Source organism: Mauremys reevesii, unplaced genomic scaffold (genome assembly GCF_016161935.1).
Source record: "Mauremys reevesii isolate NIE-2019 unplaced genomic scaffold, ASM1616193v1 Contig1, whole genome shotgun sequence".
Classification (NCBI taxonomy): domain Eukaryota; kingdom Metazoa; phylum Chordata; order Testudines; family Geoemydidae; genus Mauremys; species Mauremys reevesii.
Genome location: NW_024100715.1, coordinates 2,553,923 through 2,577,856, shown reverse-complemented (window position 1 = coordinate 2,577,856; position 23,934 = coordinate 2,553,923). Strand labels below are relative to the sequence as shown.

Sequence of the window (23,934 nt, the reverse complement as noted above, 5' to 3'; positions counted from 1 at the left end):
AGGGTAGTTGTGTGGCTAAGGTGGTGCATTAGGATCAAGAAATCCTAGTGCACATGTTTTGGTTCTTGACATGTTCAGGTGTGTTTACACTAGAGCTATTAACTAATATGATTGTACCATATGATTGACAAGGGCACAGGACTTTGTTCATGTTACATTTAATCCTAGGATTATTCTAACATGGCCAAATTCTCTGTGGCACAGGGACTATCTCTCACTGTGTGTCTTTGCCGTGCCCAGCACAACGGTGCCCTGATCTCAGCTGGGGCAGGGACTGTCTCTCACTGCGGGTTTTCTCTCACATGCTTACAGTCTCTGTAACCATCATGTAATAAAATAATAAGCTCTTTGGGGCAAAGACTTTCTTTTTGTTCTGTTTGTACAGCACCAAGCACAATGGGGTCCTGGTCCATGAGTAGGACTCCTAGGTGCTATGATAATACAAATAATAATGTTCCCAGTCTCCACTTTAGATCAAACTACATCTCCCATGATGCACCATGGTATCCCATCTTAGGGAGTTGCCACAATGTATCATGGAAGCCCCATGGCTGCAGTGCACCACAGGAGAGGAGGTCTGTCTGGCAAGCCTGGCCCATACAGAGACATGAACTATAACCCCCATGATGCACCACAGCACAATGTCCAAACTAAAATATTTTGGTTTATAGCCAAAATTCAAAAACTTTCTATTTTTGCGTGTTTGGTTTTTCAACCAAAAGTCAAAATTTCCCACGGGAAACAGACTCTCTTTGTGGGAAATTTAATTTAATTGAAATCCCAATTTTCCATCAAAAACCAGTTTCAGTGGAAAATTTTCAACCAGTCCTAACCATTAACACCCTTACCTTTCTATACACCCACTGCACATGCCATAGACCTGACACTTTTGCAGTCTGCACAATGAAGTAAAATTTATGAACTCAACACACACAATTATTCAATACGAATACCAGTCCATGCGCACGTGAGCACGCACATGCATAAACACGCATACACTACTTCTACAGACATTATCCAACACCTGAATGATGCTGGCGTTTGCGGGGATTGGAACCCCACTGTGTTACATACTGTACAAACACTAGGAAGACATGGAAAACTTACAATGAAAGATGACAAGTGAGAGACAAAGTGTGTGGGGGGGATACAGTTAAAGAGGTACAATATTTAATATACTTTTATTTCTCTGCCCAACAGTCTGAATGTAGCTAGTTGTTGACCAACAGTGTGGGGAACATTATGACTGCATATAGTCATGTGATCATGGATGTGGGCACAAAATGGAGAATTAGGTAAGTCAACTGGTTTTTGTTCTCTATACATTATTGTTTAGTTCTTTCTGGAACTAACATTATTGTTTAGGACTTTCTGGAAAGTCCATGGGCTGCGTGTTTAACAATATCAAAAGGAAGTCACCACTTCTCTGTTAAGTTCACGTTTTCAGTCATGAACATATGTCACTTCGGACAGGTGAGCAATTTTGTGCTTTAGATCCTCCCTGAGACCACATTCCAAATCTCTGTGTCCCCCATTGTTGTGTCCATGGCTGTTTTTTTCTGGTTCATCAACACTGATCTTCATTGGCACCTAGTGGTTAAAGCGTGATCCGTGGCTAAAGCACAACCTGGATTCAATTCCTGGCTCTGTCACAGTTTATCATTGTTGCTTCTTTCATCCAAGCTACTAGCCAATATTCGGGGCCCTGGATAGTTTCTTCCATTATCACATGACTATATACTGCCTGTAAGAGTGCGCACTCACCCCTGTGGTGCCTCCTGCTGGTCATCTCGGGAAATTAGCATCCAGCCACCGGGGCACCCTCTTCAGGCCGGTGTCTCGCCACCACTGCGGGCCCCACCATGTCCCTCCCAGGACCCCAGTGCCCCTTTAACTGGGAGCTGCTCACTGGCAGTACCCCCACAGTTCTGGGTCTCCCCCTTCCAGGGGAACCTTCACCCCTTATCCTCACTTTGCCTCAGTCTTGGCTACTGCCAGTCACCACTTAGCCCCCATTCACTGGGGCAGACTGCAGTATAAGCCACTCATCACAGGCAAATATCAGAGGGGTAGCCGTGTTAGTCTGGATCTGTAAAAGCAACAAAGAATCCTGTGGCACCTTATAGACTAACAGACGTTCTGCAGCATGAGCTTTCGTGGGTGAATACCCACTTCTTCAGATGCAAGTTGCATCTGAAGAAGTGGGTATTCACCCACGAAAGCTCATGCTGCAGAACGTCTGTTAGTCTATAAGGTGCCACAGGATTCTTTATCACAGGCAAAGGGGTTCAGACCTGCTGCCTCTGCCTCCCCATGGGCTGCCCCTGCAACCCTGCACCTATTCAGCCTGCAGCCTGGGGCTTTCCAGGCCGGAGCTCCCAGCTCCCCTGGCCCTTCCCCAGCCCTGCTCCCAATCTAGGTATCTTGCTTAGGTCCCTGCAGCCAGGCCCTTCTCCCTCTACAGACAGAGGAAGACTGAGTGGGCTTCTGGGCTTCTGGCTCATAGCCTCTTATAGGGGCCAGCTGGGCCTGACTGGGGCATGGCCGCAGCTGAGCTTAATTTCCCCAATCAGCCCAGGCTTCTTGCCCCAGCCACAGCCCTCTCCTGGGCTGTTTCAAGGTGGGATTTTCAAACGCTCTCCGCCTTGGCTTCAATGAGACCAGTTAGACCAATGGAGAGCACTTTAGAAAGTTTGTCTCTAAGGTTATTGAAGTGGAACGCAGACGAGTACACCAACCCATGGAAAGCACCAGCTAATTGCATACTGTGACGGATTGGAACTCAGACATTAATCATACCTGTGTGTCCCATACTCCCTACCTCCCAACTGTCCTCCCACATTCCACCTCTGTCGGTCAACACGAAACTGGCGGGGTTATTTCAGCCAACTCAATGTGAGAGGAGATCAAATAAAGACAGTGTTTCTGGAAACACCACTATCACCCTCATAGTCCTGTGTAACCACTTTTGCATTCCATACAAGGAATTCAAATTATTCGCTTTTCAAATGCAATGACTCAGTACAAATAGCAATTGACATGCTCTTCATCCCATGTTGGTATTAAATACTTGCATTATGGTAGAACCCAAAGGGTCCATTGTGCCAGGCCCTGGCCAAACATGTATAAAGGCACAGTCCCTCCTCTGAAGATTTTAGAGTCTCAGAAGACAAGTGGGGGAACAGAGTGAGAAAATTAATTATCCCCATTTTTAATAAACAGGTCTTCCTCTGCATGACAATCTAACTACAGTCAGCTGCAGACAACCAGTGCGGGTAGAGTTACTACTGTGCATTTCTTGTTGCTTTTGCGTGATGAGAGATGCGGGAGGAGAATGCAGTGGTGGCAAGTCATATGATTTGATCACAAGTCTCACGATGTTTGGTATAAAGAACAAGAGTACTTGTGGCACCTTAAAGACTAACAAATTTATTTTAGCATGAGCTTTCGTGAGTTACAGCTCACTTCTTCGGCGAAGAAGTGAGCTGTAACTCACGAAAGCTCATGCTAAAATAAATTTGTTAGTCTTTAAGGTGCCACAAGTACTCCTGTTCTTTTTGCGGATACAGACTAACACGGCTGCTACTCTGAAACCTGATGTTTGGTATGTTTCTTAAAGTTTCATCTCCAGGAGTTGATTAGGTGAGAATCTCATAAATATAAGTAAGTTTCTCACTCTTGTGGTTACGATGAAAAGCTTAAAAAAACGTGACCTGAACATTATGTAAGGTTCAAAAACTAGAAGGCAAATACAAAGCTTTCAACATTTATAATTTTTTAACATTTCATGATTTTGGGGGGCCAGAATCATGATTTTTGGACACTTCAGGGTAGCAGTACTGGGAACGGGAAGTTGAAGGTTTGTTGTTGTGCTTGTTCAACAAGTGACTAAACTGTTGCAATCCATAAATGCCTCTTTCCATGAAGGTTGTGGCAGTTGTGGCAAGAATAGAAGATGTTTACGTTCAAAGTCAGGTTTTTGTTTACAGTTCAGGACTTGAATCATTTCAGAAACGAATGTCATTCTGTGTTTTCAGCCTTTCACCAGATCGTACCAGCAAACATCTCTCCATGTATCTTTCTATTTGTGGCAATATCTGGCTCTTGCAGTTCATCTCCATTGTGGTCTAATGTGTGGGTTAGCGGTTAAGAGGTGGTTAACCAGATAAAAAGGTCCCAAAAATACATCAAAGGTTTCCAGAATTCCTGGCCAATGGCTTAGTCACAAGAGCATCCTTCATCCCAAAACAGATATTTAGCTACATCCAGAGCTCGGTGTTGGAAGCTGCTTTTCATTTCCCACATACAGAGCATCTGAAAAGAGTTTGCAGTTTCACTGTCTGAGGGATTTACTCCCTGCTTTAGCTGGAAAGCTCAGCTCAGCCTCCGCTGGGAAGGGACTACGGTGCCTTCATCAGAACATCTACCAGGGCAGCAGGTGTCCAATAACTGATATGTCTGTTACAACTGGTCAAAAAAAATTTATCCAGAGAAAATTTCAAAGATAATTGAAATAAAATCATTTTTATCTACGTCGAGGTTTTGATGCAAATTCAAGACCAGAAACAGTTGGGCTGAAACCAAAATGTTGTGATTCTGAAACGTCCCCGTGCTACCACATGGGAGTTGTCATTTGAGTGCCTCATGTTCCCATTCTCCTCTACAGACCACACTCCCTAGTCGGACTATATCTCCCATGATGCACCATGGTCACCCATCCTTGTGAGGGGAGGAAATGCATCATGGGAGTTTCTGGCTATGGTTTATCATGCATGCTACTCCTCTGCAGTAGGGGGTTCCTCTCCTAGGACAGGGAGCCTGGACTTGTTCTCTTGGTCCTAGTAGGTGCTGCAGGACACAATAGCATAAAAGCTCTTTGATGTTCACGTCTCAGTGTAGATCCAACACTGCACAAGCTAGTAAAATTCATGGTCAGTTTCCACCTCATAGATTTATAGATTCCAAGGCCAGAAGGGACCAGTGAGATCATCTAGTCTGGCCTCCTATTACACAGGCCAGGGACCTGCCCCAAAATTATTCCTAGAGCAGAGCTTGTAGAAAAACATCCTATCTTGATTTTATAATTGTCAGTAATGGAGAATCCACCACGACCCTTGGTAAATGGTTCCAATGGTTAATTACCCTCACTGGTAAACATTTATGCCTTATTTCCAGTCTGAATTTGCCTGACTTCAACTTCCAGCCACTGGATCATGTTCTCCCTTTCTCTGCGTGGTTGAAGAGCCCATTATTAAATATTTGTTCCCCATGTAGACTGTGATTGAGTCACCCCTTAATCTTCTCTTTGTTAAATTAAATAGATTGAACTCTTTGAGTCTATCACTACAAGGCAGGTTTTCTGATCCTTTAATCATTCTCGTGGCTCTTCTCTGACCCCTCTCCAATTTATCAACAGCCTTCTTGAATTGTGGGCACCAAAACTGGACACAGGATTCCAGCAGTGGTTGCACCAGTGCCAAATACAGAAGTAAAATAACTCTCTGCTCCTACTTGAGATTCCTCAGCTTATACATCCCGGGAACGCATTAGCTCTTTTGGCCACAGAGTCAAGCTGGGGGGTCACGTTCAGCTGGTTATCCACCATGACCCCCAAATCATTTTCAGAGTCATTGCTTCCCAGGATAGAGTCTTTTATCCTGTCAGTACGTCTTACATTCTTTGTTCCTAGATGTTAACATTTACATTTAGCTGTAGTAAAACACATACCATTTGTTTGTGCCCTGTTTACCAAATAATCCAGATCGGTCTGAGTCAGTGACCTGCCCTCTTCGTTATTTAGCACTGCCCCAATTTTTGTGTCCAACTTTAGCAGTGATGATTTTATTTCCTTCCAGATCATTGATAAAAATATTAAATAGCATAGAGCTAAGAAGTCATGCCTATAGGCCCCCACTAGAAACACACGTGCTTGATGATGATTCCCCATTTACAATTGCATTTTGAGATCTATAAGTTAGCCAGTTTTTAATCCATTTTATGTGTGTAACGTTACTTTGATAACGTTCTGGTCTTTTTTTTAAAATATTGTGCAATACTAACTTGGATGCAAGTTATCTGGACCCACTGATTTAAAAGTGCTTATCTTTAGTAGCTTCTGTTTAACATCCTCCAGAGACACTAGTGGAATGGAAAGAGTGTTATCAGCATCATATATCATCTATTTTTCCCCAAATACAGAGCAGACATATTTATAGACCAGTTCAGCTATTGATAATTCTACAATTCCATTTGGTAATGGACCAATGATTGTTCGGCTCAGTCCTATGATCCTCCAGGCCCACACTGATACTCACACTGAGATCAATAAGATCTCCCAAAGATACTGCAGGAAATTGTCCTATCACCTTTGGTGTGGGGACAATGGGGGCCACACACAACCACTGGCAGGGGGAGATGGGGAGATTTGCAGGAAGTCTTTGACATAGAGGGGGATGGGAGGGCGTCCCCCTGGGAGCTTGTGGGGAGATGCAAGGAGCCCCTGGCGTGTGCGGGGAGCTCGGCACACACAAGCTATGAAGCATGCAGCCTCCTAGCCCAGATTCCAGAGCTGCTTGTCCCAAGCCCTGGCGCCTTGTTCTCCCCGGCCCTCCACGTGACCTCGGCGTTTACCTCGTGCCAATTCCATGTCAAATGCCACCCAATCAGTCCCCTACCAGCACTGAGCCCCATGCAAATGATCCCTCCTGTTGTGGGCAAGTGTAAATGCCACACGCTGTGGGGCAGAGGGGAATCTGCCCCTGGACGTGCGGTTGGCACAAGAAGTGGTGTCTCTTGCCTGGCGCATTCCCAGTTGGTTAAATCTTGGTAACTCCACAGGGAGCAGGGGAGCCTAGGGTTCGGTCCCTTTTACTGAGGCTTTGAATGTCCCAGGTCAAAGTCATTTCATGGCCCACCCCTGCCTCTGAGAGTCCTCAGCAAAGCTTCTGCATTTCCTTCCCCACTATAACCTCAGCCAGCAATGCTGGGAGACCTGGTTCTTCTTTCCCCTGCTCTGTGTTTCCTCCTGCAGCCCCCCCCTCCCTTTCCCAGGCCCCGGAGCATTAACTGGCCTCTATATTCCCAATCCCCACAGAGCAGAGCTTTGTCAGGTGTGATCTGAATCTGGGGGGGGGGGAGGAGGGGCGGGGAGAGAGGAGTCTGGGCCACACACAGATCCTGGAAAACAGAATCCATGGGAACATCCTCTTCTATTGAGCATGGTCATCAGCAGAGCCAGGCCGAGCGCTCTCACCCCCTGGATTCTTCACCCACAGGCTGTCAGGCCAGAAGGGACCCTTACGAGCATCTCTGGTCTGACTCCCTGCATCTCACAGGCCAGAGAACCTCCCCCACCCACTCATGCAATAGCCCTGCCCAGCTATCGCTGGCAGGGAGCTACACAGGAGACTTTCTGAGCCAATTACACAGAGTTCTGTGCAGTGCAGTATAACATAAACATCTAGCATAAATAAAATCTGCTTGAAAAACAGGCTGGTGCATCCAGAGTTCACGGCTTAGAGCAGAAAAACAACATCACCGCAGGAGACAGAGAGATCAGCTTTGCCAGGTAAGGGCTGTAAACATCACATGCCTCCTGAGAGCAGGGAGATGGTCAAGGGAGGCAGGAACCAGGCTGACGGGATCAGTTACAGCCCCACTGTGTTATTATTTCTGGGTCTCCCCATAGCACCTAGAAGCCCCAGTCGTGGACCAGCCCCCAAGTGTGCTAGGTGCTGTACAAACACCTGGGTCCTGCCCCAAGGACCTCAATGTCCAGGCTTTCAGAGCCCCCTGAGGAAAGGGTTCAAGGCACAGCGGGGACGGCTCCTATGGGGCACCTGCCCCTTTTCCTCCCTTGCACTGGGCATCCCAAGGCTCCGAGTGAGCTGTGCTGAGCTGAGGCTGCCTAGGCTAAAGGAATCAGGGGCTCTAGCTTGCGTGGTGCCCAGGGCCACCTCCCAATCACACGTCACATGCGCCCTGCCAGGTAGGGAAATGTAGCCATCCCCCTTTGGCACATGGGGACCGGAGACACAGAGCAGCTGAGTGACTTGCTCAAGGACACCCAGGGAGTCAGTAGCAGAGCCAGATATTAAACCCAGGTCTCCAGCTGCTAGCAGAAGGGTTTAGATGAGTTTCCTAACCACTGGGCCATCCTGCCTCCCGACTGCAGCCCTTGAACTTAGCCAGAAGTCAGGATAGAGCATCTCCCCCATCAGCACACAGGCTCAGGGGCAGCCTCAAGGGACAAGATGAGCTGAGGGAGACACCCCCCGCCCCGTTGGAGAGAGACCCCAGTACAGCTTATTGTGCATTCCTAACCTTACCGTGTGAGGAGGGGCCACTAACTACCCAGGAGGGGTGACCTGTGACAATGGGGGAGGGGGAGTTGGTGCAGATTAACCTCACTCCCTGCTGATGGTACCCAGGGTGCCCCTCACAGCTCCCCCATAGCAGCAGCAGCAGAGATCCCAGCAAGTGCTGCTGTGAGGTTTCTGCCTCACCCCAAGGATGGGGGTGCAGGATTTAGCCCCCACAAGCCACCAAGGTCCTGCTGCATGAATGGGGGCAGGAGAAGGATCGCTCGGGATATTGGACAGGAAAGAAGGGCAAGTAGGGGCCACAAAGGGACACAACCCCTCCCCCAACACACCTCTGCTCATGCCCTGAAGCAGGATGGTGAGATCCCTCCCAACCCCGTTTGCATTGTATTGACTGTGATACCTCAGGATCTTCCCATTCTGCAGATAAATGCCCAGTGCCCTGTCTGAAGGCTGTAAAGCCTTTGGCAATGATGAGATCCTGTGGCTAGGAGTTCCACAGGCCAATTGCCCCAGGAAGTTGAAAAAGCCCATTTTAAATGCACTGCCTTTCTCTTTATTGACTATTCCTCAGACTCTTGCATCGTGATGGGAAAGGGAAACTAGCAGTGCTCACATCGCCAAAGATAAGAGTTCTGACTTATCTCTTCTGATGGAATCTGTTCTGACTTGTATACTATCCAGAAAGTTTGTTATTCTGTTTACTGGTAATTGCAGTGAGGACTGACAGGCTCCTTTGGAGTTGCAGGCAACAAACTCAAATGTCAGTTATATAATGAATGTCATTGGTTGCTGGCTGGCCAGTTGAAAGCTGGAACACAGATTAGTAATGCAGGGCTAGCAAAGGTCACCATGGAAAGGAAGAACATAGGGCATCAGGCATTAAGGGACCATTGCACAGTTGAAATCCCCACTCAGAGGGAAAGGGCCAGGAATTGTTTGGGGGCTTTAGGCCCCACCCCTGAAGCCCTTGTCTCCCACCCACGTCGCAATGAGCTCTGCCCCCTCCATGACACACAACACGCCCCCGAGGGCTCCCCCTGGTGGCAGGACCAGAGAGCCCAGTGAGTGGCACCGTGGGGCAAAGGGGCTGCTGCCTGGCTCCCTGCGATTGGCAGGATCAGGCATGGGGGTGGGGGCGCAGGATTAAGCCGCTGGTGGCCACTTATGTCTTGCTGCAGAGATGGGGGGCAGGACAAGGAACAAGTGACCAATCCCCCAAGTTGGAAGGGAGAAGGTGGGTGCATCACCACACCAACCCACAGAGTGAGCCCCATGTGGAGGCTCAGGGTAATTTTACTTCAGGGTAATGGTCCCTCTCCCAGCTCCACCATCGGGTCATGTAGCTCCATGTCGACCCCTGTTGGGAAGAGGGGGAAATGCTGCAGTTTGCTCCCCAGGCCATGACCTGCTAAAGCCGTGTCATGCTCAGGGCTCTGACCTTCCCCGACAGCACCCCCAGCCCAAAACAGGCACCTAGAGGCACAAGCAGAAGCTGCCTCAGCATTAGAGCTGAATTGCTTACAGAGCCATTACACTGTGAACAGTGACTTTAAAAACAGCTCCTGCCTGCTCAGCGATATCCCCTGTGTGTGGTGTGGGCTGGGACGTTTGTGGGAGAGACCAGCGGAATTTTCTTCTTTCTTTCAAAATTTGCTTTCACTGACACTTTTCTCTTCCCCTGCAGAGTCAGCACAGCTGGGGAAAGAGAGAGCTGGCAGATGTATTATCCCTAGGGTGAGCAGACAACAAATGTGAAAAATCGGACAGGAAGTGGGGGGTAATAACCCCCTATATAAGAAAAAGCCCAAATATTGGGACTGTCCCTACAAAATCAGGACATCTGGTCACCCTAATTATCTCTGGTATCACAAACCCTGCAGCTCTGTGACCTCTTCCCCTTCTGTCTCCGGTGACCCCTATGCAGCCCCCGCCCCCTTCCCATCATGCCCTTGGTGACACATGCTATCCCCATCACCTTCCCATCCTGCTGACTTATGGAGAGGGGCATGGGGGTCACGTGATCCCCTAGATTGGATCATGGACCCCCCCGGGCCTCCCCCAGATTTTAATTGCTAAGCTGGGTGCCCCTGGGTGCCCTCCACTCTGCCCCATATCCTTTTCTGCCTCCCTCCCTGGCACCAGTTTCCTCCCAGTACCACAATCCTTATGATAAAATCATGAGTGGTTTCCAACAATGCCTGGTTAAACACATGAGCAGTCACACTAAATCCACGTGAGCAAAGTCTGGTGTGTTTTTAAAGGTTTTCAGGATAAGGGTTCACAGTGGAAAGAGTGAAATGAATGAAAGAAAGAAACAATATAAACTGAAAATGTAGATACAACAATTGCTTCTAATTTTTGGCTTTCAGGAAGCATAGACACTTTATGTAAGAGTAGCAGATTTTTTAAAATGTCAGAAGTGGGGTTTTTATTTCATTTTATTTACTGTTGTATTTCAATACACAGTGAGAAAGATAACAAAGCCTGATTCTTCTAACTCAGCATGGTTGTGTGGGTAAAGTGGTGCACTAGGATCAAGAAATCCGGTTTTGGTTCTTGACATGTTAAGGTATGTTTACACTAGAGCTATTAACTAATATGATTGTACTATTGGCAAGGGCACAGGGCTTCGTTCACGTTACATTTAATCCTAGGATTATTCTAACATGGCCAAATTCTTGAGTGCTCTGTGCTTCTGTTTCCCATCTGTACAATACAAAGGCAGCACTATTCTTTCTCCCCCCACCATGTGTGTCTTGTGTATGTAGATTGTGAGCTCTGCAAGGCAGGAACTGTCTCTCATTGTGTGTCTGGGCAGCGCCCAGCACAATGGGGCCCTGATCTCAGCTGGGGCAGGAACTGTCTCTCACTGTGTGTTTTCTCTCACATACTTAAAGTTCCTGTAACCATCATGTAATAAAATTGTAAGCTCTTTGGGGCAAAGACTGTCTTTTTGTTCTGTTTGTACAGCGCCTAGCACAATGGGGTTCTGGTCCATGACCAGGATTTCTAGGAGCTATGATAATACAAATAATAATGCTCCCTTTCTCCTCTGTAGGACAGTCTCCCTGACTGAACTACATCTCCCAAGATGCACGACTGTCTCCGCTCTTGGGGAGTTGCCTCGGTGCATCATGGAAGACCCATGGCTGCAGTGCATCACAAGAGATGAAGTCTGTCTGGCGAGCTTTGTCCATATAGGGACATGGGGCACCTGAACTACAGCTCCCACGATGCACTGCAGCAGAATTTCCAAACTAAAATATTTTTAGTTTCAGCCAAAACTTTCCATTTTGGGTGTTCAGCTTTTCAACAAAAAGTCTAAATTTTCCATGGGAAACAGACACTTTTTGTGTGAAATTTAATTTAATTGAAATCCCAATTTTCCATCAAAAAACAGTTTCAGTGGAAAATTTTCAACTAGTCCTAACTGTTAACACCTTTACATTCCTGTACACTTGGTGCACATACCATAGACCTGACACTTCTGCAGTCTGTACAGTGATATCAAATTTTATGCACTCTGCACACATAACTATTCAATATAAATACCCATCCATACACATGCATGCCTGCACATGCATAAACATGCATACACTACTTCTACAGACATTATCAAATACCTGAATGATGCTGGCGTTTGGGGGGATTGGAACCCCATCGTGTTAGACACTGTAAAAACACTAGGAAGACATGGAAAACTGGCACTGAGAGATGACAAGTGAGAGACAAAGTGTGTGTGTGTGATACATTTAAAGAGGTACAATATTTAATATACTTTTTTTTCTCTGCCCAGCAGTCTGAATGTAGCTGATTGTTGACAATCAGTATGGGGAACGTTATGGTTGCATATAGTCATGCGATGATGGATTTGGGCACCAAATGGGGAATTAAGAAAGTATATCTGGTTTTTGTTCTCGATACATTTTTGTTTACTTCTTTTTTCTGAGAAGTCCATGGGCAGCGTGTTAAGCGATAATAAAAGAACCTCACCACTTCTATGTTAAGTTTCCGTCAGAAGTCACGAACATATGTCACTTTGGAGGGGTGAGCAATTCCATGCTTTAGACCCTTCCTGAGACCACATTCCAAATATCCATGTTCCCCCATTGTTTGTGCTCATACTTGGCTTTTCTGGTTCATCGGCATTGATCTTCATTAGCATCTAGTGGTTAAAACGTGGTCTGTGGTTAAGGCATTAGCTGAAAACTCAGATGATCTGGGTTCAGTTCCTGGCTCTGTCACAGATTATCATTGCTCATTCTTTGGCCCAAGCTACTAGCCAATATTCAGGGCTCCAGAGAGTTGCTTCCATTAGGAGAAGACAAAAACTCTGCCTAAAGTCCTGTTTCCCTGACCACAGTAGCAACAAACAGCGGCAGACAGTTTCCTCACTCAGAAATTCCCACGTCTGCCCCTGCAGTGAGCTCTGTGCCCAAGGATCCCTGTCTCTCTGCTCCCTCTCAGATCACACTCACAGCTGCTCCTCCTGGCTCCCTGGCTTAAAACACACAACCTAGACCCAGTGTTTGTATCCAGAGACCTCAGCCCACATGGCGTAGCCATGAACTGCCATGCAGCCTAGTCTTTGGGCAGATGCCTCCATTGTCTGTGGCTATATTTGCCACAGAAAGGGGCTTGATTGTGCCTTCTGTGGTATCTGAGCATCTTCCAGTCATGCACTGAGCAACGTGACTCACACCTGTTCTGTGTCTGTCTCTCTCATTGTTTTCACAAGAGAAGAATGTTTTGTTCTGGTACAGGTATTTTTAGTTTTGTATCTACATGCTGTTGTCAAGTTCTTAGCTCCTCATTGTTTCCATTTCAAACACGGCTGTTTAAAACACATCTTTTTATTTGATTTCTAAAGGTCTAGCTCTGTTGTGGAAACGTTGCTGTTGGCATAAGAAAAAAGCTTCTTGTTTTCCAAAGCTCCCCCTTGGAGCCCAGTTAATATCGACAGTGTCCCTTCAACCTTGAACCATTAAAAGCTTCAGGTGGGTGTTTCCTCAGAACTAGCAGTGACCACATGAAAAACATTATTAACTAAAGGTCAAAGGTGAGATTTTCAAATGCTCTCAGCCTTGGCTTCAATGAGACCAACAGAGAGCACTTTAGAAAGTTTGTCTCTAAGGTTATTGAAGTGGAATGCAGACAAGTGCATGAACCCAGAAACCACCAGTTAATTGCACAATTTGCCCTGTGAAATTCAGACATTATTCATACCTGACTCCCTGCCTCTCCATTGTCCTCCTACATTCCACCTCACTCAGTCAACCAGAAAGAGGCAGGGGTCATTTCAGCCAACTCAGTGTGAGAGGAGATCAAATAAAGAATGCAATGGCTCAGTATAAATAGCAATTGACATACTCTACATACCATATCGGCAGGGCTGTCCCTACCCATATGCAAAGTAAACAGTTGCACAAATACTTGTATTAAATGTATTAAATACTTGCACTAAGGTGGAACCTGACCAGGATCAAGGGTTCCTTGTGCCAAGCCTATACAAACACATATAAAGGCACAGTTCCTCCTCTGAAGAGTTTAGAGTCTCAGAAGACAAGTGACACACAACAGGCTGGGAGAGGGGGAGCAGGGAGAGAAAACGAATTCTCTATTTCTAATAAACAATTTGCATGACAATCTATCTACCATCAGCTGCATACAACCAGCACAGTTAAAGTTACAGCTGTGCATGTCTTGTTGCCTTCGAATGATGAGAGATGTGGGCTGAGAATGAAGTGGTGGCAATTCTTGTGATTTTATCACCAGTAAGTCTCATGGTATTTGCCAGCTCCAGGAGTTGAGAGTAGTTGAGAATCTCAGCTTTCATTAAAAAAAACAAAAAACAGTAAGTTTCTCACTCCTCTGGTTGCAGTGAAAAGCTTTAAAAACATGACCTGAACATAACATACAGCTCAAAACCTAGAAAACAAATACAAAGAGCTCAACATTTATAATTTTTTTAACATTTCATGATTTTGGGGGGCCAAATTCATGATTTCATAGGACCAGGAAGTTGAAGGTTTGTTGTTGTTCTTGTTCAGTGAGTGACCCAATTGTTGCAATCTGTAAATGTCTCTGTCTGGGATGGTCCTAGCTATTGCAACAAGAATAGAAGATGTTCACGTGCTTGGTTGGGTTTTTGTTTACAGCAGGGGCTCTCAAACTGGGGGTCAGGATCCCTCAGGGGGTCATGAGGTTATTACATGGGGGGGTCACGAGCTGTCAGCCTCCACCCAAACCCCGCTTTGCCTCCAGCATTTATAATGGTGCTATTAATTAAAAACACTTTTAAATATATTTAAGGGAGGGTCGCACTCAGAGGTTTGCTATGTGAAAGGGGTCACCAGTACAAAAGTTTGAGAATCACTGGTTTACAGTTTAGGACTTGCATCATTTCAGAAATGAACAGCATTCTGTGTCTCCTGCCTTTCACCAGATTATACCTGCAAACATCTCTCTATGTATCTTTTTATTTGTGGCAATATCTGTCTCTTGGGGTTCATCTCCATTGTGGTGTAAGGTGTGGGTTAGTGGTTAAGAGGTGGTAAACGAGACAGGAAACTGAAGCAAGGTGCCCATGATCATACAGGACTGTAACAGGTTGGACTCACCCCCGCGGCACCTCCTGCTGGTGACTCCGGGAATTAGCTCTGTCCTGCGCTGGAGCACCCTCTGCAGGCCAGTGATCCGCCTGTCTTCAGGCCCACCCCCCCATGTCCCTCCCTGGACCTGGTGCCCTTTTACATGGGGGTGCTGACCCCTGGCAGTAACCCCTTTTCTCTCAGGGCTTCCCCTTCTCAGGGAACCCTCACCCTCTATCCCCCACCTTGCCTCAGTGTATGGTTACTGGCCCCACATCCTGGGGCAGGCTGCAATATCAGCCTATTCATCACTGGCAAGGAGGGTTTGGACCTGCTGCCTTGGCCTACCCCTGGGTTGCCCCCTGCAACCCCCAGTACCTTTTGGCCTTGTGCTAGGCCGCAGCCTGGGGCTTTCCAGGCTGGAGCTCCCCAGCTCCTCAGCCTTTCCCCAGCCCTGCTTCACTCAGGTATCCAGTCTCTACCTCCCTGCAGCCAAGCCCTTCTCTCTCTGAAGGCAGAGAGAGACTGGCTTCCCTGGCCTTTTAGAGGGGCCAGCTGGGCCTGATTGGGGCGTGGCCCAGCTGCAGCCACTTCCCAATCAGCCCAGCATAAAAGCTGCTTTCTCCAGCCTTGGCCCCTTCCCAGGGCTTTTTTTAACCCCTTCTGGGCCAGAGCAGGGGTCTACCCTGCTACAAGGACCCAAGAATGCTTCAAAGGTTTCTGGAATTCCAAGCCAACAGCTTAACCACAAGTCAATCCTTTGTCTCAAAAGACATATTTAGCTAGATCCAGAGCTGGATGTTTGAAGCTGCTCTTCCTTCTCCACATACAGAGCATCTGAAAAGATTTTGCAGTTTCACCATTTGGGGGACTTACTCCCTGTTTTAGCTGGAAAGCTCAGGGCAGCCTTTGCTGGGAAGGGACTACGGTGCCTCCGTAATAATGTCAACCAGGGCAGCAGGTGTCCAATAACTGATATGTCCATTAGAAGTGGTCAGAATTTATTTATCCAGGGAAAAATTCAGTGAAAATTAAAAATGAAATCATTTTCATTAGGGCTGTTGATTAATCGCAGTTAACTTACGCGATTAACTCAAAAAAATTAACTGTGATTAAAAAAATTAATCATTATTAATTGCAGTTTTAATTGCACTGTTAATTGAAATTTATTAAATGTTTGGATGTTTTTCTACATTTTCATATATATTGATTTCCATTACAACTCAGAATACAAAATGTACAGTGTTTACTTTATATTCTTTTTATTACAAATATTTGCACTGTAAAAATAATAAACAAAAGAAATAGTATTTTTCAATTCACCTCATACAAATACTGCAGTGTAATTTCTTTATCATGAAAGTGTAACTTACAAATGTAGATTTTTTTTGGTTACATAACTGCACTCTAAAACAAAACCATGTAAAACTTTAGAGCCTACAAGTCCACTCAGTCCTACTTCTTGTTCAGCCAGTCGCTCAGACAAACAAATCTGTTTCCATTGACGGGAGATAACGCTGTCCACTTCTTATTTACAATGTTACCTGAGAGTGAGAACAGGTGTTCACATGGCACTTTTGTTGCTGGCATTGCATGGTATTTATGTGTCAGATATGATAAATATTTGCATACCCCTTCATGCTTCAGTCACCATTCCAGAGGACATGCTTCCATGCTGATGATGCTCGTTAAAAAATAATGCATTAATTAAAGTTGTGACTGAATTCCTTGGGAGAGAATTGTACATCTCCTGCTCTCTTTTATTCACATTCTGCCATATATTTCATATTATGGCAGTCTCGGATGATGACTCAACACATGTTTGTTTTAAGAACACTTTCACTGCAGATTTGACAAAATGCAAAGAAGGTACCAATATGAGATTTCTAAAGATAGCTACAGCACTCAACCCAAGGTTTAAGAATCTGAAGTGCCATCTAAAATCTGAGAGGGACAAGGTGTGGAACATGCTTTCAGAAGTCTTAAAAGCATAACACTCCGATGCAGAAACTACAGAATCCGAACCACTAGAAAAAGAAAATCAGCCTTCTGCTGGTGGCATCTGACTCAGATGATGCAAATGAACATGCATCAGTCTGCAGTGTTTTGGATTGTTATTGAGCAGAACCCATCATCAGCATGGAAGCACGTCCTCTGGAATGGTGGCTGAAGCATGAAGGGACATATGAATCTGTAGCGCATCTTTGTTCTTTGTTCCTAGATGAATATATTGACATCTCTCCAAAATGAAACACATACTTAAACCTAGTTTACCCAATAATCCTGATTGCTCTGAATCAGTGACCTGTCCTCTTCATTATTTACCACAGCCCCAATTTTTGTGTCATCTGCAAACTTTATCAGTGATGATTTTATTTTATTCCAGTTCTTTGATAAAAATGTTAAATAGCATAGGGCCAAGAAGCCATCCCTGTGGGACCCCACTGGAAACACAGCCACTTGATGAAATTCCCCATTTACAATTGCATTTTGAGATCTATCAGTTAGCCAGTTTTTAATCCATTTTATGTTAATTTTATATCATTCTAGTCTTTTAATCAAAATGTTGTGCCATACTGAGTCACTTTACAGAAGTCTACAGATATAACTTCAACACTAGTTTCTTTTTCAACCAAACTAGTTAGCTCATGAAAAAAGATATCAGATTAGTTTGACAGAATCTATTTTTCATAAACCCATGTTGATTTGCATTCATTACATTATCCTCATTTGATTCTTTATCAGTCGAGTCCCGTATCAACAAGTCCATTATCTTGCCCGGAATCGACGTAAGACTGACAGACCAATAATTACCTGGGTCGTTCCATTTACCCTTTTTAAAAATTGGCAAAACATTTGTTTTCTTCCAGCCTCTGGAACTTCCCCAGTGGTCCAAGACTTATTGAAAATTAACATTAATGGTCCAGAAAGCTTCTCAGCCAGCCCTTTTAATACTCTTGGATGCAAGTTATCCAGACCCACTGATTTAATTATGTCTATCTTTAGTAGCTTCTGTTTAACACCCCCCAGAGATACTAGTGGAATGTAAAGAGTGTTATCATCATCATATGAGGAGATTATATCATCTGTTTTTCCCCAAATACAGAACAGAAATATTTGTAGACCACTTCTGCCTTTTCAATATTATTATTGACAATTTAACCATTTCCATTTGGTAGTGGATCAATACAATTGTCAAGATTCTTTTTATTCCTAATATAGTTTAAAAACTCAATGTTATCTTTAACTCCACTGGCCATCGACTTCTCCTTGTATCTCTTTGCTTATGTTATCAATTTTCTACAATTCCTAATTTCTCATTTATATTTGTTACTGTCAACTTCCCCTTTTCCCCACTTGTTATATGTTATTTTTATAGTTGATTTCACTGCCTCTTTACTTAGTCTTTCCTCACCACCACACAGCCTTCTGCTATTTCCTTCTTGATTTTACTGTTACGCATTTTTCCTTCAGCAGAAACCAAACCCTTTGAATTCTCTTGAAAGACTCCCATTTGTTCTTAGTAACCCATATTGTGAGGAGTTTCTTTATACTGACCTTATCCGGTCTGATCTTGCTCTTCATGAGATATTTGATATTTATGAAAAAGTATTTGTTAATTCACAATTGTCTCACTGTAATAGGTCATCTGCTGTTCCTACAAGCTATTGTTGTGCAGAGTGAACAATTCAGGGATCAACAGATGGCTCATTCACTGCACAACTTACATACAAGGTTCTTTATGGGACTGAATGTCTAACTGAGAAACCTATCATGTGCTGTGTGTGAGCAAAGGCCCTGATCCTGCAAACACCCATACATAAGTAACTTTACTGACATGAGTAGTGCCGAATGGGACCATTCATGTAATTATTGATATTGCAGTGCTGGTCAGCAGCCCCTGGCTGAGATCAGGGCCCAGTTGTGCCGGGCGCTGCACAGACACACAGGGAGAGACAGTCCCTGCCGCAGCTGAGATTAGGACCCTCTTGTGCTGGGCACTGCCCAGACACATAGTGAGAGACAGTCCCTGCCCCAGGTGAGATCAAGGCCCCGTTATACCCTGCTAGGTTAAGTGACTTGCCCAAGGTCACATGGAGTCTGTGGTAGAGCTAAGAACTGACGCCAGATCTCCTGAGTGCCAGCCCTGGGCCTGAACCACTGAGGCATCCGGCCTCTCTTTACAAAGCCCTAGAATAACAGTTAACTGGACATCAGCTCAGAACAACCGCATTGTCCAAAGTGACAATCGGAGCAGGTGAGCCTGTGTTCAAGGCACTGAGGAAGAGACTTGGAGACAGAGCCGATGGCTCTAGTAGGAAACAAGACAATTGGGATCGAAGCCCCAGGAGCACTGATGACATGGACAGCACAGGACAAGGTCCTCACCTGGGACAAGGGACCCTTAATAGACAGAGTGGGCAGGTGGCTGGTGAGTCAATGGAAATTAGGAGGATGTGGCCTTGGGGGCACTATGGAGACGTGCAGCTGAACTTTGTTAGTACTTAGCACCTGGCAAACGCTGCGGGGTGGTTTCATCGGTAGGGAAATGCAGGGCGGTGGAATTCTCCAAATAGCCTCATTTGGCCACATGACCTCTCTCGAGTCAGTGTCTCTGCCCCTCTGGGAATGTCCTGCTCAGGTTCAGAGCCAGGCCACACTCAGAGCCCTATAGAGAGAGCAAGGAACCCCTCCTCACAAAGCCTCCTGGGGAGTTTCACTATTTCCCATGGGTTACAGAGGATGAGGAACAGACAGAAGTTCTCCATTTGAACTCCCACACTGAGGCCGGAGAAGACTACACTGCAGTGAATCCCCCAGCATAGCCAGGTGGCCACAGCTACCCCCCCATAACCTTTTGGGGTAGGTATGGGCTGCTGTGAGGGATGGGGTTTTCCCCTCCGGGTAGGACCCCCTTCCGGCGCGACGGTAGCTTCATCGACAGAAGCACTCGCCCATTGACACAGCAGCAGATACACTGGGGTGAGGGCGGCACAGCTACGGTGCTCAAGGGGGTGTTTTTTCACACCCCGACCAGTGTCGCTATGCCAACCCTACATTCTAGGTGTGGACCAGGCCTGGGTGTCCAATATTCAACAGTGGAAGTCTTGTCCCACTAGGGAGGCACTTCTCAGGGCCATGCTGCCGTGTGGGGGCGGGGGAGTGGCACACAGCTGAGGCCCATCCCCAGTACAGCTGGTCAGTTGTTCTGTGTCAGAGGGTTTGCTGATGGAAAATTCTGTTTTTGATTAAGCAACACGGTGACTTTTTTGTGGGAAAAATTTCAAATTTTTAATCAACTCCCCCAAATGTTTAGCTAAAAACTTTCCCAGTTCAGCTGAAGATTTCCAGGTTTTGGAACATTTTCCACACAAAAACTCCTCACTATTTGCCAGCCCGCTCCAATCACCAGTGCTTGTCCAGCTCTCCTAGGCTGGATCTCCAGAAGCCTCTAATCCAGCTGCCTTCATCCTTCGTTCTGGTCTCAGCAGAAGAGAGCCCAGATGCAGGCGGATGCGGTTGTGGTGATGCAGCACACACGATCTGTCAGGAAAAAGATCTGTGGACTGAGGTGGATTCACAGGATCAGTGTCACATCACACGTGGGCAGGAGGAGCATTTCCACGCCTAGCTGAGGGGAGGCACAAGCGTGAAGAATTCAGAGCGATCAGAAACGGATTTCACACCCCAGCGAATGTATTCACATGTGACCGGTTCTGACAAGAAATTGACTTTTGTTCACTCTAATAACCTTAGGTCTGTGGGTCTGATTGACATCTATGTCAAAACCTGGGTGTATCTGAGTGTGATCACACCTACGTCAAAGTCACTGGGCTATTCCAGAACAAGTTTTCACACCCCAGCCCCCAACTCGCCCATACCCGTGGGTGCTGCTTCGTTGCCATCGTTACCCAGTCCTCCACTGCTCGGCATGCGACATGTCTCAGTTCTCACCAGAAGATGAACTCCTGACAAGGCGGGAGAATGTCCAGGAGACAGGGCTATGGCCAGGCAGTGAGGGGCTGGGTCAGAGGTCGCTATTGTTTTGTTTTCCTCTGGCTTCCAGCAAGGGGGTAAGAGGGTGGTTGAATTGCAGAGCTAAGCTGCCTAGTAAGAAAAGGAAAACCAAGGCAGTGTCTGTGACTTCACACAGGAGAGTTTCTGGTTCACTGTTACAAGAACCAATTCTCCTGCTGGTTCAGGCTGATTTAACAAAGCCAGTCTGGGCCAGTCCTTTGTACAAAGAGGCGGCATTTTGACAAAGGGAAAGGAAATCCTGGAGACATACTGAAATAAATGAGAGCATGAGAGGAAATAAACAAGGTTGAGGTGAGGGGAGATTACCTTTTCCTACCATTGTTTTTCTCTTCCTGACTTTGGCCCTTGGCACAGTTATTTGGTGAAGTTGTGGGGTCTCACAAACCTAACTCACGATAAAGTGCTGCTATTCCTGGGCACAAAACCAGTTTGATCCATGCCCCAGAAAAACTGGAATCTCAGGCTGCCTGAATTACGTCCCACCCTGGGCTCAGCACCAACTCAACCCTTTCCTCCAGACTGCTCGTCTCCTGGTTTATAAACCAATTGGGTCTGATTGATGGCAGCTGCCTTGACACTCCAGCCTGGGAGTGAAAAAGAGTCAGTGGCCTGGCGGGAGATCCAGGCTCCAGTCCCTCTGCACTAATGCATTATTCATACAAAGTGAAACAGCTTCGACAGGCGAGAGTGAGAGAGCCCTGCCCCAGGATCCCCTCCAGCCCCATGGCTGGGCACTCATGTGGGAGGTTCAAGTCCTGTTCCTCCATCAGGCAGAGAGGGGGCGTGAACCCCCGGGTGCCCCACGTCCTCGGTGAGTGCCCGAGCCACTGGGCTAAAGGTTATAACCTGAGCCCTGCAGCGCTTACGGACCTTTGTGGTTCTAGCCCTAAGAGCTGGGGGCTGGTGAGGAAGTGGTGGGCTGTTTGGACTCGTAATCAGGTCAGATTAATTAGTACTGTGTACGTAACGGTGTTGGGGACTCAGTACATTGTGCTGCGGCTGGGGGGGGGGACACGGACTGGGGGACTCCCTATGGGGCCCCTGAATGGCTCCTTGTATCCATCAAGGGTTTGTCCGTGCCCGGATCTAGTCAGTGGCGCTATGTCTGAGCACAGAGTGTACTTCTGGGGCTAATCTCTCCCTCCCCAAAAGCTGTGGAGAGGAGCCCAAGGATTTGGTTTGAGCCGGTGAGATTCTCCACTCGCAGGGACATGGTGTGGAATTCGGGGAGCACACAAAGAACTGGGGTGCCTCTCCCCCACATGGTTTCTGTGCGGCCTGGCTTTAAAGAACTCTAACTTCACTTTAAAAAATAAGCTACTCTACTGGCTGCTACCGAGTCTGATAATGACTGATATTAACGTCTTTCTCTTCCTGGTACTGATAAAACAGAGTTGATCCATCGATAAAGGGAACGGGATGTCCACACTGGAGAATCAGTGAGCATGCTCATTTGATAATACAGTATCTAAGATCTCAAAATCAAGATTAGAATGAGTCAAAAATTTCTCATCCAAACTGTTAATTGATGGAAAATTGAGTATTTGATTAACTGAAATTTTTCACAGCCAGTGTCTTTTGAGTTTTTGTCAACAGATGCTGAAAGATTTTCAGTCTTTTGCTAAAATGTCAACATTTTTTCGGGAGAAAAGAAAACATTTTTCCAACCAGCGATGGTTATTCGCGATAGTGATGGTTGCCATGGTGAACACTAAGACACATAAGTAGATGGTAGATCTTTCTAAGATGTGTTATCGCTCCATCTCCTGCATGTTCATCTCTTCAAAAACTTGTTTCCTCATGCTTACTTCTTCCTTTCTCTCATCTCATTACTGGTGGGTCTTAAGAGCAGGTTAGACACACACCTGTCAGGGATGCACTAGAAAACACTTAATCCCCTGCACTGAGGTGCAAATTCCCTCCTGACCCCCAATAGATAGAGGTTGTCTTCTGCCCTGGACTGATTGATGGATCACTTGATGATTCCCTGTTCCATTCATCCCCTTTGGGGCACCTGGCATTGGCCACTGTCAGAAGACAGGATACTGGGCTAGATGAACCTTGGGTCTGAGCCGGTATGGCCATTATGTTCATATGCCTTGAAAGCAGGAGAGTTTATAGCTCTTCGAAAACCCTTGGGTGTCTTTCAGAATTTTTGCTATTACACTTCTGGATGCTCCATTATCCATAGAAATGCCTCCTCCTATTTTGAATCCTGCCATGATCTTGCCCTCAATAGTCTCTTGTGGCAGTGAGTTCCGCTGGCTAATTGTGTGATTAAAGCAGTGCCTTCTACCGGCTTTAAATCTGCCACTTTTCCATGTAATTGGCAGTTCTGCTGTTCTCAACCCATCCTCTTGGTATGTCTTCTGGGTGGCCCTTCAGCCAGAGAACACAGCATGTCAGGCTTGGCTTCTCCTCTCACTCCCCCACCAGTATCACCCCAGAGGGAGGAACCTCCCCACAAGTGAAACAGGCCTCAAGAGGGGTTTTAGGGGATACCCAGATTTCCCAGCTGACAGCATGACCAGTTACAGCGTGAGCTAGAGAGCCTGGTTTTAGAAGCAGGAGCGGTGATGTCTTATAGTCTCTGTGGATTGGGCTCAGCGGGGGACACATAACACACAACACACTGACCGATGGGCCACACAACCAGAACAGCTGTTGATTGTTGGGCTGTGTTAGATATAAGAAGTATAGATTGTTTAATATGTTCAATTAGTTGTTTAATAAGGTGTTTATGAAGTAATGTTAAGTAAATCACTGGCTTTAAAATAAGATCCACTATGGAGTATATGAGCTATTGACCCTTGGACTCCATCTCTGAAAGGGGACTTGTTTACCATTAAGACACAGGCTCAAACCAGTCAAAACCGGTTTTTCCCGCCAAAACCAGCCCTCAGCATTCCATCTCCTCAGAACTTTTCCCGCCACAAAAGCTTTATAAGGACGTGTTCAGGGCCTGCGCAGGGCTGTCCACC

General features: G+C 46.2%; 1 long non-coding RNA gene across 1 annotated transcript; it reads left to right on the top strand.

Moving 5' to 3' along the window:
- The first annotated feature begins 7,483 nt into the window (after positions 1–7,483).
- LOC120392430 lies at positions 7,484–13,347 on the top strand. The gene is made up of 4 exons (XR_005591693.1): positions 7,484–7,567; positions 10,009–10,058; positions 10,791–10,893; positions 13,195–13,347. It is a non-coding gene; the product is annotated as an uncharacterized LOC120392430 (long non-coding RNA).
- The last annotated feature ends 10,587 nt before the right edge of the window (positions 13,348–23,934 follow it).